This window comes from Lissotriton vulgaris, chromosome 5, assembly GCF_964263255.1.
Source record: "Lissotriton vulgaris chromosome 5, aLisVul1.2, whole genome shotgun sequence".
Taxonomy (NCBI): Eukaryota; Metazoa; Chordata; class Amphibia; order Caudata; family Salamandridae; genus Lissotriton; species Lissotriton vulgaris.
In genome coordinates, this window is record NC_141693.1 from 315,967,257 (window position 1) to 315,984,781 (window position 17,525).

The window sequence follows — 17,525 nt, forward strand, 5'->3', positions numbered from 1 at the left end:
AAGCCCTCACTCACCGACCTGGTCGGTGACATGCTTCATCATCGGGCCCTACTGGGAGTGACCGAATGCCACCCCAGTGTGCTTCAAAGCCAGATTTACTGCGGAGCGGGTAATGTGAAGATGTGAGAGCTAAGTGATAGACTACGTGAAATAAGGAAAAAGAGTGATGTGGTGAGTTTAAAAATGCCTTTATTGTATCAAAAATTGATTTAATGGCTGATCAAAAAGACGTGTTAAAAATGTGTTGGCAAACTAGACCAACTAAATTGAATGGTCTGTTTCCAATACTCTTAAGTGATGGTCAACATGTTTCTGCCAATGTCGGTGTAATTAACCTGGCATTCGTCAGGACCTATGGTGAATTAAACCCCGGCGGTATGGACACGCTAAGGCCCACCCTACCAAGGGACGTGAAAGTTAAAAGTCGTCTGAAAAAGTGCAAATGGGAAGGGGGCCACACAAATGAAAATATTTCGGTGGTAAGAACCCCTACTTGTCTCTGGATTAGAGACTCCAAAAATTAAAATGCACCTGTGGAAGCAAACGACACATACAAACATAAAGAGACAAACAAACAATTTGTTTCTGCTCTCGAGTTTGGGAGTAACATAAATGTGACTAGTGCTCATGTGGACCGGCAGATACACACATCACTAAACTATCTGTAAAGTTAAGTGACACCGCCTGCAGGTGTGTGCTGAGCTGCGTCCAAGACAGCAGTTTGGTGTAATGCCGATCAAATTAAAAAATGCCCGTGCCGGTGGGAAATGAAAGTTGCCCACGGGAGCGCGTGTGTGATTCGATGCGCCAGAGGGGGCCAGAGGAATAAGTGACACTATGGAGAAGAGGCAGGCCTTAGTAGTAAGCCCTTAAGCAACGCGAGGCGCGTTGCATGTGTGTCACAGGCGGGTCAATGGGCCAAAGGCCGGTGACCCCTCTCCCCCGCAATGACAAAGCAACAAGGCGAAGGTTCTCACTTGGGAGGTGAGAGAATATCACCACATAGACCACGGGAGGGGGGTGATGGCGTATTTGGCAAATCCTGCAAAAAAACGAACAAGGGAACAAACTGTAAAAGAAGCCATTAGAAGTACTTAGCTGGTATAGGTTATGCAGACTCAGAAGCACTCACGCCCACGACGCCAGGCACCCGTGTGTGAACCTGCACGTTCCCTCTGAACCGGGTCTTGACGATTGGGACCCGGTACTCATGAGCGGAATAAGTAGTGTGGACAAGGCGAGCGCGCTCGTATTTCCGGGGTGGGCGTGGCTACGTCGCGCCAGCGTGGTGTGCGCCAATGGGCGGTGGCGCTGAGGTAAACAGTGCCGTGTCACTAGTAGGCAACTAGAGCGCTGAAACGCTCACACTGATACAAAGCGGGGAAACTTTAATGAGTATAATTTGGTAGACAGACCGACACAAGGAAGCGTGGCCGAAGGATGGAATACAGTGCACGCACTCGAAAGGTTAACAAGGAGGTGTGCTGAGATCCCGGCCAAGTTAATGTGTGGTGGTTCGATCTATGTCTAGATGCCAAGTTGAAAACCTATTTATATGTCACAGTAGTGACAAAAAACGTGGAGCTAAAAGGTCAGACAATCAACCCAATTGTCATCCCGTAGAGGCCACTAGATGATCAATAAAACGGGATGGAGTATACTGGAAAAATAAATAAAACTATGTGGAAGTCCAGTAAGTGTAGCCCAGTTAACAAATAATGGACACCATGTGATGCCAATCCTCGAGCAACCAGGAAAGCGAGTTAGTTTCAAAATGGAGTCTCACTAGCCAACGGACTAGAAACTGGGAAGACGCGTCAAGCTCAAATGCAAAGGCGGCCCCATGGCACACTCGCGGAGTGTGGGGGCCTGAGCTTCAGTGCATATGGTGCTCGGGGATGGGGCTTCTCGTACCCCCAATGCACAACTTACAGGCTTCAGGAAAGGAGTGCAGGTAGCAAAATGCAGGATGTCCAGGGTGTCCGGTCCCACGTCTCTCATGTCTGCCATGGGTCTCAGCTTTGCTGGGGATGTGGGTCAGAGTCAGAGAAGTCTGAAAAGTCCAGTTCCTGTGTCGCAGAGTCTTCGGGTTCTGACGGGAGCCTTGAAACTGCAGACCGGCAAAGATGCTGTTGGTGCCTGTTTGTACAGGGTGGTCACTCCTTGACCACAAGGGAGATGTCTTCCGTCTTCCAGTCAGAATGGAACATCGATGGTCCAGGATATGCCTTTCAAAAATTCGTCCAGGATAATCTAAAGTCTTAGCGACACAGCTCCTATACTTATACTAAGAATGGGGGCTTGACTACCTGGCTGGGTCCCTCCTATGGGTTGTCCCTGAGAAGGGGGTGGTTACACTACCTTTCCCTTTGTCCAGTTTCGCGCCAGAGCTGGATCTGTGTGCCCCAGCAACCGGTGTGAACTGGGCTATGCTTGTGTGCCCCAGGCAGTGTCTAGAAGCATTCACTGAATGCAACCCTTCCTGCCCCAATACACAAACCCCCTGTCTGGGGAGGTGCCAGCACCTCCCTGGACAGGAAACCTATTGTCCAGGCCTCCCCTGCCAGAGTTTCGTCCAGCAACAGGAGGTCAGACTGGTGTCTGTGGCACCAGCATCCATTTTGTGATGATGGGGCTCTGTTTAACTTTAACCGGGTAAAGCAGTAACTACATGTCTTCTCCCTCTAGAAGGGTGGAATGCTACCCCCCCTTGCCAGGACTTAATAGCATTCCAAAGTGTTTGACACCCTACACAACATTTTTTGATAAAGCCAAACCAAAGTTAGCATTAACCGCGAGGATTATAATGCACTTAAGAGTATATGGTATGGCTATATCATAGAAGAGCTATAAGGAGATGGTTCCGAAAGCTGCAGAGAGGCTCAGCTCATGCTAGGACACCCTCTCACACAAAACCAAGCACTTTGCCTCCAGGATTGTCGAGGCCTACCATAGGAGTGGCCTATAGGTGTATATGTGTCTATATGTAAAGGTAGATATAGGTATACTATTTCTAAGTAAGAGGTGATTACACCACCTTACCCAGGCTGTGTGAACAGAACTGTGGTGTCAATTTGGAAGGCAAACCAGGGGTGGCACAATACATGCTGCAGCCCCTGGTAGGCCTAAGGTGCACCTATGCCCTGGGTACCTATGGTACATTAAACAGGGGCTCACAAGGGTGACCAAGTAACCAATCTGGTATGTACCTAAAGTACATGGTATTAATTTAGAGAGAGAACAGCTGGGCTGTGGGTCTGATTAGCAGGCCCACAGCCACACTAAATTAGAAAAACCAGAGAATCACAGCAAAAAGTAGGGTTGGCCATAGGAAGCAGACCCTGCTCTCCTACAACCCTCCCTCCCCCAAAAGGCAGGGACATTAAACTAACCTTGATCAGTTGAGTCTTCATGTTCTAATAGGAAATATCTGGAGACTCCATCTGCATTGGCATGGTCAGTCCCAGGTATATGTTTCACTGTAAAGTCCATACCCTGTAGGGAAATGGACCACCTGAGCAATTTGGGAGTTTCACCTTTCATCTGGTTTAGCCACAACAGTGGCTTATGGTCTGTCTGAATCTTGAAGTGAGTACCAAATAAGTGTGGCCTAAGCCTCTTCAGGGCCCAAACCACAGCAAAGGTCTCCCTCTCAATAGCTGATCAACGTTTCTCTCTAGGGGTCAGCCTTCTGCTAATAAAAGCTACTGGCTGGTCTTGACCATCTTTATTCAGTTGTGAAAGCACAGCACCTACCCCCAACTCAGAAGCATCTGTTTGAACAATGAATTCTTTGGAGTAGTCCAGACTTTGCAGAATTGGCAGGGCACACGGCCTGCTTCAGGTCATCAAATGCCTTTTGACAGCTGACTGTCCACTGAACTTTCTTAGGCATTTTCTTGGAAGTTAAGTCATTCAGGGTTGCCACTATGGAACCATTCCCCTTGACAAATTTCTTGTAGTACCCAATCAGGCCCAAGAAAGCTCTGACCTGAGTCTGGGTGGTTGGAACAGTCCAGTCCATTATAGTCTGGATCTTGCTCTGCAATGGTTGAACCTTGCATCCACCTACAAGGTGGCCCAGGTATACAACCTGACTCTGCCCTATCTGGCACTTGGTCGCCTTGATAGTTAGGCCTGCCTTTTGCAGGGCCTCCATAACATTCTTCAGGTGGATCAGGTGATCTTCCCGAGTGAAGCTAAAGACAACAATATCATCTAGATAAGCTGCACAGTAGTCATCCAGACCTGAGAGGACTTGGTTCACCAACCTTTGGAATGTGGCAGGTGCATTTTTCAGACCAAAGGGCATCACCAAACACTGATAATGCCCACCAGGGGTTGAAAATGCTGTCTTTGGCTTTGCATCATCAGCTAGTCTGATCTGCCAGTAGCCAGCTGTCAGGTCAAATGTACTCAAACTTGGCAGATGCCAATCTGTCAATGAGTTCATCTGCCCTGGGTATTGGATGGGCATCTGTCCTAGTGACAGCATTGAGGCCTCTGTAATCCACGCAAAACCTCTTCTCTCTCTTACCATCTTGGGTGTGAGGTTTAGGCACCAAGACTACTGGACTGGCCCAAGGGCTCTCTGAGAGCTCAATGACTCCCAAATCCAATATCTTTTGGACCTCTACCCTGATACAGTCCCTGTCATGATCAGGTTGCCTGTAAATCTTAATTTTAACAGGCAGACTTTCCCCAGTGTCCACATCATGATTGCACTAGGTAGTCTGACTGAGAGTCAGGGAAAACATATGTCTGAAGGACTGTAGAACTTGTCTGCAGTCCTGTTGCTGTTGGTCAGTGAGGTTGCCTGCCAAGGCTACACCATCAACTGAACCATCATCAGGGTTCTGAGAGAGCAGGTCTGGGAGAGTGAGGAAATATAAATTTTATGGTCATGTTGTGTTCCCTAGCGCGTACCCCACCGTCTCCATGTACCCGCTTAAAGTGCATGTAACTTCCCTCCTGTGCCAGCTATGAAGACGCAAATACATTTGCGTCCAACGTTAACTTGTCCTCTTTCAGATCCACCCTGAATGGATTAAATAGTCCGTTCCTAAGTATGCTATGCCAACGTCTTTTTGTAGTGTACCTTACATGTTTTTCCTGCTCTGGCAAAGTAGGCCCTGAATTTCTGCCATCGAGCCATTTCTCTGGCTTCTGACTCCGAAAACCTCAGCCCAGGCTGCCTCTGTACCCGTGAACTCTGACTTACTTCCAGCGCGGCCCACCGAGCTCAGCTCAGCCTGCTGCCTGCCAAGACTGACTATAACCTTCGAGTTATCTGTTCCGCTCCTCGAAAATACATTCCTGCCTACTAGCTTCAGTAAACATCCCCCTCATCTACAGAGCAGAGGGCCAACCTGTCTCCGTGCAAGTAATTGATAGACTCTGTTACCATGCTCTCATGGAAGGCCCCATGCCCCACGCTTCTCATGCAGACACTTAGGCGCTTAAACACGCACTCACAGTCAGTATAGAATAGCTTCTGCCCCAGAGACCTTTCCGTCCAGATAATATGGTTCCCAAACATCAGATATCAGATATGATAGAAGTACAAGTTGATCTGACATGCCAGACTTCTGTCTCTTTCCGTCAGTGTAAATGTCAAGCCCCCTGCACCCTCCAGTTTCACGTCAATCACACGTCATGCAGCTGCGCGCGCATCCAAGCTTCCGATTTCTGCTGACATTGCAACATTTCTGTTAGTGCCTCCCTTTCTGTGACACCTACCTGGTGACGTTTCTAGCACACACCTCCAGTTTACGCCCAGTCCACGCCTTCTGATTACGTACTAGTAACACGTGTATACTGTTATCTTGTCTTCTCTCAGCTGTTACGCCTACTATACTGTTTCTTATGACATAAATTAAGTATATAAGCTATGTACTGTCAATAAAATGTAGCGTGCGCTCTCTATCCCTTCTTCCACCCCTGTGGTGGGAAGAACATGATATATTGGTCTTGACCATTCCCTTTTGAGGAATAAAACCCCTAAGAACTCTAACACCACGGACTCTGGTTCTTTCTTTCCGATTGAGTTATTATTGATTAAGTACTTACCTGCATAGAAATTAAGAGAGTAAATTATATATTTACGACATTTTGGCGCCCGAATAGGGACCCCTCCCCCACCTCACGCGCCGGTTGGTGCGTTGCAAGCTCTGTCCCCTGCCATCAGTTAGAAGGAAACTACGCGTACCGGGAGGATTTCCTGCATCTCCCTCTGGCCCACGGAGGTGACGAAGACTGCGATCAGTACCCAGACGAGGCGGTGAGGAGTGCGGAGGATCCCGACCAGAGCCTAGCCGAAAGAAGCAAGGTCCGAGGTGTCAAGAGGCCCACCAGTTTTCCGAAGTTTTCCGAAGTCGAGCCGAGTCCAGTCCAGTCGAGTTTTCCGAGGCCTTCTGTTTCCGTGCTTCCCGGTGAGTACCATTGCTGGGACGTATCTAGACGGGTTTGGGTACACAAGTCCGGTCTGCACTGTTTTAGACAGTGTATCAGTACTGTTTAGCAGTACATCGGTTATTCAAGTTTCTGCACTGTTCTAGCAGTGTATCTGTACTGTTTAGCAGTACATCTGTTATATAGGTTAGTGATATATGTCTCAAATGTCTTTTCATGTGATTAATGTCGTGGTATGAGTGTGACTGTTTTTAATGTGCATTATTGTGTTCTTGTATAACTAATTGTATTCAGTATTAAGTAGTAAGGATTGAGTATTCAGTATTAAGTAAACAGGATGCCGTTTTTCGACAAATTAAAGCAGATAGGAACTAGGAAAGGGATACTAGAGGAAGCAATTCCTATCCCCCCTAGGGACACTCCAGGAAACTTCATGTACCACAAGCATGGCATAGATGCCATATTATTTCTAGAGTTATGGGCCGACTATACTAAGCACCTAGACGAAAGACACAGATGGCCTGTTAACGGAACATGGGATGCCCAGTGCATCATGAAGGTGGAGGAAGTACATGGAAAAAGAAAGCCAGACAATCCCAGAAAGACGCCATAGAGTTTTGGCGTAAGGAATCGCATAAGCGTGCTGAAAAAGCACTACGTAGAGAAGACAGACTTAAAGAATCAGACAAGGCCCAAGAAAACGAGTTAGTTACCGAGGGGATCCGAGTAAAAACAGAGCAAGTAGACCGCGCACAAAATAACCTCGTAAACGGTATGTATCTCGCGGCCGAGGGTTCGCCTGAGGCCATCTCAGAAATACCGAAAAATCTGCCGCCACCATTAGTTCCAACTAAAGTAATGCATAAGACTACTAAAGACATATTCCTGAATTCCTATCTAGAGGATGTAGCACCCGCTTACACCAATCTGCCTGTCCGCGCCCTGCCTAACGACAGGGACGGGGGTGGTAACCCGCCCCAAGATCAAATTCCGCCAGTACCACAACAGAATACTACTGTTCCACCACCTCCACCACTTCCCGCACTTAAAGTTGATCTACCGAAACCACTTATACCTGATCCTACTAAAAGAAAAATTCAAGTTCAGGTACAGACTCCGCCGAGAGATAATGCTCAAGTTTCCGCCTCAGGGGGTGCGGAAGGGGGTTTACACACCCCGCCATTGACACGCAGGTTACCGCTCAGGGAAGCGCGTAGTCCTTTTACGTTCAAATCACCCCGCCTTGACGCATTCAAAGAAAACCTTTCAGTTTGCAGATATGATCCAGTACCCGGTAAAGACGATATAATGATATTGGCATCACTACGGTTAAGATCTGCTACTGATTTCTTGCTGTGCTATGCAGGAATGAAGGACCGTCTAGATAGGATATATGAGTTTGTTCAGACAGGGAAAGACCCTGACAGTGTTCAGGAGGCCATGAATCGTCAGAAAGTTGACGTTCAAGCACAAATACTACGTTTTTTCATAAATTGTCTGATAAGAGAACGAGACAGGCCTGGAACAGATCAGAGTGAATTAGATGCACTAAACAAGTGGGGTCAACATATAGCCGACGGAAAACATGACAAGGGGACTTGCATAGCCAGTATGTACAAGAAAATTAGAAAAAGAGTGATAGAAATACACCAAAAAGAGAAAGAAAAGGCTTCCTCCGAGGAGGAAGAAGAACTTGAAGAACCAGAAAAGACTACAGATACTATAGCGTATGTTGGTAAGGGAACTTACCTTAGGAAAGGTATCCGTCCAGAAAGCAAGAGAGTTTTTCTCTCTGCCTTAACCAACCCGAATTCTTCTGAACACCAGTTCCAGGAGACTGATAAAAGACTCCGAGATCGAGTGGGGTACCACATACTAAATTCAATGGATGAACAGGAATTAGCCCGGTCAGCCATATTATGGGCTGAAAATCCGGATATGTATAATGATGATACACTAGCGCAGACATTTCTGAATCTCTCCCCAGACGAACAGAAACTAGCAGGTATATACATGATTCAGCACCTCCTAACGAAATACAGAAACCAACATTCTGATCCAGGTCCCTTACATGAAACGTTAGAAGCATTACTCATGGATAGATGGAGAGGTTTAAGTACCAAGTTAATACAAATAATTCTAGAACAGCGACATAGATATAACACTTTTATAAGCTCTGAATATGTTCCCGCTCCGCCCCCAGAAAGGAAAACGTATCACATGCAATGCCTGAGTGGCATTGAAAGTCAGAACCCCTTACGAGAAGTACACCCAGTTCTGGGTGAGGATCATCTCTTGAAACGTGTGTATGTACACACGCCACTGACTAAGTTAGAACTGTTAGAAATGAAGAAACTAGTCCCGAGCCATGATAAAGACCCTGCAGGTTTTCACAGAGAGCTTAAAGACATGTTACTGATGGGGGATTACACATATGATGATATCATGAAAATGTTAAAGGTACTGTTGCCCACGGGCATCTACGAGAAACTAAAGGAAAAAGAATGGGAGGTGGGAGAGAAAAAGATTGTATGGGCAGAAATAGAAGACGAAGAGAGCAAACGTGTCCCAGGGGTAGGCCTTGGGGACAAAACTAAAGCATTACCAGGTTTGATAGTACAGGTTCTGCCAAGATTACTGGCAACTAGAAAAGAAGACTGGGATGCAATCTCAGCATGTAAACAGAAACCCGACGAAGATACTAGTGACTTTTATTCAAGATTCGAGAAATGCTTTATTATTAATAGTGGTCTTAAACCAAGTAGCGAATCGTACCCGCATCTTTTTGTATCAAAGTTGGTTGAAAATTCCCTGGTAGCAGTCAAAAATCGTGTATACAAGGTTGAGAGTACATGGCAAGCAAATACGCCATCCCAGATGCTACAAATGTTACAATACCATCAGAACAGAATTAGAGAAGAACAAGATCAGGAACAGAAACGTATGAAAGACACGAAAATGAAAATGTTAGTAGCCCAGTCGGTACATACCGACGGAAACAGAAAAGGTACGAACCAGACAAATCATTCTGCAGCTCCCGTTAAAGGGACATGCAATTATTGTAAGCAGCCAGGCCACTACGTACATGAATGTCCAATCCTGAAACATAACATAGCAACAGGTAAAACTAAAGAGAGACCGCATCCACCAAGACAAGATCAGGTTCAGCAACAGACTTTACAGAATACACAGCCCATGCAGAACACACAGCCTATGCATGCTTCATCTCATACAGCACAGACGGTAGCGGTACCACAGCCCACCGCTTCGACTCAACAAGTTTCCCAACAGATGTACCAGTATGCCCAATCTGCTTATCCAGAGTATCAACGATACACATGAAACAGCCTAGAGAGGGAATTTGGCTTGCCTCTTATTGAAATTCCTGTAGATCAAGAAGGTCCTTATGTACACAGTCAAGTATTGGGAAAAGACAGAAAGTTTTTAATTGACACAGGGGCAAGCCGCACTACTATCAGCCATGACGAAGTCCCAGGGGCACCCCTCTCAGGCTCACAGAATGTTTCCCTTGGTTTTTCAGGACAGCCCATTGTAAATGAGGTATCGGAACCAGTACCCTTGGCTGTGGGTCCATTATCACGAGTTACAGACTTGTTACTTACAAACTCCTGCCCAGAAAATCTGTTAGGAATTAAAACATTGAAGGCTCTAGGAGCTATAATCTGCTGTTCCCCGGAGGGGGTTAGACTCTTTCTACGGGATTTCAAGGGTCATTATGTGTTGCGAGAATTCGATGTCAGATTGAGAAATGTACCAGATCACCTGTGGGCAAAAGGCCCAACTGATGTAGGTTGTATGCATATCACACCATACCGTGTTACACTCAAGACAGGAGTTGTTCTACCACGAATCAGACAATACAAGTTACCACCCGATGCTGTAGTGGCTTTACTGGAAATCATTGAAGAGCTTATAGCACATGGAGTGGTCGTAGAGACCGACTCCAATATCTGTAATTCACCTATCATTCCAATTCTTAAACGTACCGACACCAATGCACCGCCAGTATATCGGCTGGTGATTGATCTTCGAGAACTGAACAAATGTATTGTACCACAGTACCCTGTGGTCCCCGATATCTCTTCCCTATTGACTGCTATTGATTCAGAAGCAACGTTCTTTACTGTGATTGATCTCAAGAACGCTTTCTTCAGTGTACCTATTGATCCGGAGAGCCAATATCTCTTCGGATTCAGTTTAAATGGACGAAGTTTCAAATTTTCCCGCGCACCTCAAGGATTCACAGAAAGCCCCAGCATCTATAGTCAAACACTGAAAAGACAACTAGATTGTATTCAAATGCCAGTTAACACCGCTTTACTGCAATACGTCGATGATCTGCTGATCACCGCACGAAGTGAACGAATGAACAAGCATCACTGACAGTCTTACATTTTCTGGCCGACAAGGGACACAAGGTGTCTCCTTCGAAGCTTCAATTCTGTGTTCAGCAAGTTGTGTATTTGGGTCACTTGCTGTCCAAAGTGGGGAGACAGCTCACTCCCGATCGCATTCAGTTAATTGTAAATATGCCACGACCCCAGACACAAAAGGAAGTGCGGGCCTTCATAGGCCTCACTTCGTACTGCAGACAATGGATTCCTCAATATGCATTTCTAGCTAAACCACTCATCCAGTTAACGACGCAGGAGGCAGCGACTTCGACTATCCTCCCTTGGACTCAGGAACATACACAAGCCTTTGAGGAATTAAAGAAAGCTTTATGCCAAGCACCAGTTTTAGCAACACCATGTTACAGCAAACCGTTTACACTTTTTGTTACAGAACGTGATGGTACAGCATTGTCTGTCCTCACTCAAGACCAAGCAGGTTCATATAAGCCTTGCGCTTATTTTTCAAGTACATTGGACTCAGTAGCCCAGGCACTCCCTGCGTGCTTAAAGTCAGTAGCAGCAACAGCATTAGCAATTAGACAGAGCGACTCAATTGTTTTAGGACATCAGTTAACAGTACAAGTTCCACATTCTGTAGAGGTTCTTTTAAACAGAACCCAGACTCAGCACTTAACTATAGCACGACTGACAGGTTACGAATTGACGCTATTCCAGCCACACATAGAAATCAGACGCTGCAGCATTCTGAACCCCGCAACACTGTTACCTACAATTATGACAGATCCAGCCCCGCATGATTGTATAGAAATCATTAATGCAGTAACTAAGCCCCGACGAGACTTAACAGATGTTCCATTGACAAATCCAGACCTGACACTTTATGTGGATGGTTCATGTATGCGAACAAGTACAGGAGAATTAGTGGCCGCATATGCAGTAACCACTGAAACCGAAGTTAAAGAAACACATCGTATTGACACACTGTCTGCTCAAGCAGCAGAGCTTATTGCTCTGACCCGGGCCTGTATTCTAGCTAAGAACAGAAATGTCAACATATACACTGATTCCCGTTATGCGTTCGGAGTTGTACACGACTTCGGCATGTTATGGCAAGAACGAGGTTTTCTGACCTCTCATGGTGCCAAGATCCAACATGGTCCCCTCATTCAAGCACTATTAGAAGCAATACATCTGCCTTCAGGCATATCCGTCATGAAGTGTAAAGCACATACTAAAGTTACAGATTCTGTTTCCCAGGGTAACGACCTGGCAGACCAGACAGCAAAACATACAGCACTGACTCACACTCAGACAACGGACGTGACAAAGACAATAGGACAGACAAATTGCATGACAGTCAGGGATCCCACACTAGATGTAATCGATATTCAGGCACATGCTACTCCAGATGAAATAAAGAAATGGACTGAACTAGGAGGGATCCAGACAGATCAAGGTTGGATGACGAAGGGAAAATCTACATGGTTTCTCCCTGACTCTATGGTTCAAGTCATGATTAATACAGCACATAGTCCAGCCCATCTAGGAGAGAAAGCGATGTTAGACAGTTTGCAAAATCTTTGGAGCAATAAACACTTACGAGCAGCAGCAAAACAGAAAGTGCGTACTTGCATGATCTGTTGTCAGTTCAATCCAGGTAAAAGCGTCCCTGTAGAGCAAGGTGGATTTCATCCTCCCGATCACCCTTTTGAAGTCCTCCAGATGGATTATATCCAGATGGACCGTTGTCGAGGATTCAAATATGTCCTCGTAATAGTTTGTGCTCTGTCCCGTTGGACCGAAGCATACCCAGTCCCAGATTACACTGCTCCGACCACTGCCAGGCAGTTGGTTCGTGAATTCTTCCCACGATACGGCTTGCCTCGTGTCGTGTATTCAGATAACGGTCAGCCATTCTCATCCGAATTAATGAAAGAAGTTTCTTTATTGCTAGGATACCAGTGGAAATTCCATTGTGTCCGACACCCCGAAGCCGCAGGCCTTGTAGAGAGGCATAATCAGACATTGAAAATACGACTTGCTAAAATATCTAAAGAGAAAGGGGTCGACTGGATAGTCGCCCTGCCAGTGGCACTGTTCTACATGAGGATGGTCGCCCACTCGAGATCAGGACTATCCCCATACGAAGTGGTCTTTGGTAGACCACCAAATATGTGGGGGACGCCCATTCCGAAAAGAATTACTGATGTTGATTGCAATATGTTGACAGATTACCTTGCCTCCTTGATGTCTGCACTCCAATCATGTCGTTCACAGGTTGCCGCAGCCTTCCCTGACAACACTGATGTAAAGCCACATGATGTCCGTCCTGGGGACCTAGTATTGGTGAGAAACTTTGATAGGAAGAGTCCGTTGGAGCCCCACTGGAAATCACCGAAGATCGTCCTTCTCACCACGAGGACCGCCGTGAAGATCGAAGGGAGAAAGGGGTGGGTTCATTCGAGTCATGTGAAAAAATTCCATGAACTGAAACCAGACCGAGACTCGTCCACCCCCACCAAAGACTGTGTTGAGCCAAAAGACTTTACAGCACCCGAACGAGAAAAAACTCCCCAAGAGGAGTACAGAACGAAACTCCGATCTAGCAAGTCAGACAGTTTAATTGTTTAAGTCCTCCCCTAGGTGAATCGGTTAAATAGTTTCTGACATGTATCCCCTAGATCGAGATAGAGATAGAGAGAGAGAATACAAGAAACGTACCTACTGTAAATCACTGCGTAGTCACTGTATAGTGACATTGGGCCCGATTCACAGAATGAACTTAAGACTCAATCCTAAACTTACTACTATTTTGGTATTCACAGACTGCACCTACTACTTTTGGCATTCACAGAATGCACTTACTACTTTTGTTATTCACAGAATGAACTTACTACTTTTGGTATTCACAGAAGTTAGGATTTTGTCTTAAGTTTGTCTTAAGACAAATTTCAGACAGACTTAAGTTAGGATTTTGTCTTAAGTCTGTCTTAAGTCTGTCTTAAGTCGGTCTTAAGTCTGTCTTAAGTTTGTCTTAAGTCTGTCTTAAGTCTATCTTAAGTCTGTCTTAAGTTTGTCTTAAGACAAACTTAAGACAAAATCCTAACTTCTGTGAATACGAAAAGTAGTAAGTTCATTCTGTGAATGTCAAAAGTAGTAAGTGCATTCTGAGAATACCAAAATAGTAGTAAGTTTAGGATTGAGTCTTAAGTTCATTCTGTGAATCGGGCCCATTGTTAATAATGTTTTTTCTAAGTCTTCTGATAATAGTTGCAAGTATAGTTCTCCCTATCTACTACCCTATTTTCAAGCGTGAACAATCTGCTTACAATGTTTCTGCTGAACACACTTTTAGTGAGTTACCTCCACATGAACTCTCCTACAGACTTGCGCTGCGCAACAATACGTTCATTAGTATGCTACATCATTCCCATCAAACCAACAATGCTACAGACTGCTGGATATGTGGCCGACTCCCTCCCTACCAGAATTACAAGGGAGCTCTGCCCCTCTTTCCGTACCCGTTCACTCACAATGGCTCCTGCGGTGCATGGTTTAAAATAATTAATTCCTTAGATCCTGATATTGCTGTTTTCGATGGGGGCTGGGTTTGGGGAAACCTGAACTTGGTCCTGCTCGACGTCTGTTACCCTGATAAGGAGGGACTCCCCACTAGAATAGGAACTGATCTAGAAAATGAAGTATATGGATTAGGTAATTACACAATTAGCCTTATGATTCTCACTGTTGAATCCGAAGCCGCACCAGTTCTACCCGCTATGTCAGTATTACCGGTCACTGGTGAATTATGTGTCAGGAAGAAAGGTTCAATACACTTAGGTCATAGTAAATGTACTACTGTGGTCGAATTCAGTGATCATGGTAAATCGTCCTTTAAAGCTATCAGTCATTCCTATTTTGTTTGTGGTCATACCGCATACATACGTCTACCTCCCGACTGGGATGGTACCTGTTACATTGCATTCCTTCTGCCACCTGTTTTCCTAGCTCCTCCTGATTACCACAGAAATGCAAATCTAGTAAAGAATAGACTCAGAAGAGATATCACACTTGTCGACTACACTGAAACGGCATGGGAACAGTACACCGATTTTAATAAAGGATTCTTTTTCTTTTTAGGACCTGTTCAAAATAGTAAACTAATACGCAGATTAACTAGAACACTAGAAGCAGTAGTGAATGAAACTGCCTCCGCCTTAGGTAACTTAACCGAAGAGCAGTCCGCCATGCGGGTTGTTGTCCTTCAGAATCGTCTTGTTATTGACGTCATCTTGGCAGATAGAGGCGGAGCCTGTAAGGTCATCGGGTCAAGTTGCTGTGTTTTCATCCCACAAAACGCACCATCCGTATATCAAGCTATTACACGTCTCCATAAAATTGCAAACCAGATACATCAGAATCCAGGCACCTGGACTTGGTCCGGTTGGTTCTGGACAACGTTAACCGCTTGGGGATGGAAGATCCTATCCTTCCTAGGCATTGGCCTAGTCCTAGTATTCAGTTGCTGCCTGTGCCTGCAGTGCGGGCCAGCGATTTGTGGACTGTGTGCCACATCTTGCATTGAACATTCCAGTTTCCTCTCAAAGCGTAAAAGAAAGAAAGAAGAGCAAATGATGTTACAAGAACAAACTGATCGATTCATGAGGATCGATATATCATGAAGGGTCCGCAGGGAACAAGGAGGGAATGAGGAAATATAAATTTTATGGTCATGTTGTGTTCCCTAGCGCGTACCCCACCGTCTCCATGTACCCGCTTAAAGTGCATGTAACTTCCCTCCTGTGCCAGCTATGAAGACGCAAATACATTTGCGTCCAACGTTAACTTGTCCTCTTTCAGATCCACCCTGAATGGATTAAATAGTCCGTTCCTAAGTATGCTATGCCAACGTCTTTTTGTAGTGTACCTTACATGTTTTTCCTGCTCTGGCAAAGTAGGCCCTGAATTTCTGCCATCGAGCCATTTCTCTGGCTTCTGACTCCGAAAACCTCAGCCCAGGCTGCCTCTGTACCCGTGAACTCTGACTTACTTCCAGCGCGGCCCACCGAGCTCAGCTCAGCCTGCTGCCTGCCAAGACTGACTATAACCTTCGAGTTATCTGTTCCGCTCCTCGAAAATACATTCCTGCCTACTAGCTTCAGTAAACATCCCCCTCATCTACAGAGCAGAGGGCCAACCTGTCTCCGTGCAAGTAATTGATAGACTCTGTTACCATGCTCTCATGGAAGGCCCCATGCCCCACGCTTCTCATGCAGACACTTAGGCGCTTAAACACGCACTCACAGTCAGTATAGAATAGCTTCTGCCCCAGAGACCTTTCCGTCCAGATAATATGGTTCCCAAACATCAGATATCAGATATGATAGAAGTACAAGTTGATCTGACATGCCAGACTTCTGTCTCTTTCCGTCAGTGTAAATGTCAAGCCCCCTGCACCCTCCAGTTTCACGTCAATCACACGTCATGCAGCTGCGCGCGCATCCAAGCTTCCGATTTCTGCTGACATTGCAACATTTCTGTTAGTGCCTCCCTTTCTGTGACACCTACCTGGTGACGTTTCTAGCACACACCTCCAGTTTACGCCCAGTCCACGCCTTCTGATTACGTACTAGTAACACGTGTATACTGTTATCTTGTCTTCTCTCAGCTGTTACGCCTACTATACTGTTTCTTATGACATAAATTAAGTATATAAGCTATGTACTGTCAATAAAATGTAGCGTGCGCTCTCTATCCCTTCTTCCACCCCTGTGGTGGGAAGAACATGATATATTGGTCTTGACCATTCCCTTTTGAGGAATAAAACCCCTAAGAACTCTAACACCACGGACTCTGGTTCTTTCTTTCCGATTGAGTTATTATTGATTAAGTACTTACCTGCATAGAAATTAAGAGAGTAAATTATATATTTACGACAAGAGGGTCACTCTCTTTCTCCTGTCCCTCATCAGTAGCCATGAGCAAGCCCATGTCTGCCCTGTCAGCATATGGTTTCAATCTGTTGACATGAAGCACCCTGTGGGGGCTCCTGGGAGTTCCAAGGTCAACCAAATAGGTGACTTCTCCCTTCTGTTCAACAATAGTGTGGGGTCAACTCCACTTGTCTTGGAGAGCTGCTGGGGCCACAGGCTCCAACACCCACACTTTCTGGCCTGGCTGGTATACAGTCAGCACAGCCTTTTGGTCATGCCAGGCCTTTTGCAATTCCTGACTAGCCTCAAGGTTTTTGGATGCCTTTTTCATGTCCTCGTCCATCCTGGAGCGGAGAACAAGTACATAGTCCACAATGTCTTGTTTGGGAGGTTTGAGAGGTAACTCCCATCCCTCCTTCACCAGACAAAGGGGTCCTCTTACAGGACGCCCAAACAGAAGTTCAAAAGGGCTGTAGCCAACCCCCTTCTGTGGGACCTCTCTGTAAGCAAACAAAAGGCAGGGCCGCAGGATGTCCCATTTCCGCCTGAGCTTTTCATGGAGACCCTTAATCATGCCCTTTAATGTCTTGTTGAATCTCTCAACTAGACCATTGCACTGTGGATGATAGGGCGTGGTGAGCTTGTAGTTCACTCCACACTCCTTCCACATTGCAGTCAAATATCCAGACGTAAAGTTTGCACCTCTGTCAGAGACAACCTCCTTCGGAAAGCCCACTCTTGAGAAAACTCCCAGGAGGGCTCTTGCCACAACAGGTGCTGTTGTTGGTCCTTAGGGAAATGGCTT

The 17,525-nt window shown here is 45.9% G+C and overlaps 1 protein-coding gene across 2 annotated transcripts in view; it reads left to right on the plus strand.

Moving 5' to 3' along the window:
• TNFRSF14 (TNF receptor superfamily member 14) overlaps nucleotides 1-17,525 on the plus strand; it is a 466,810-nt gene that overhangs the window by 180,468 nt on the left and 268,817 nt on the right. The window lies entirely within an intron of this gene.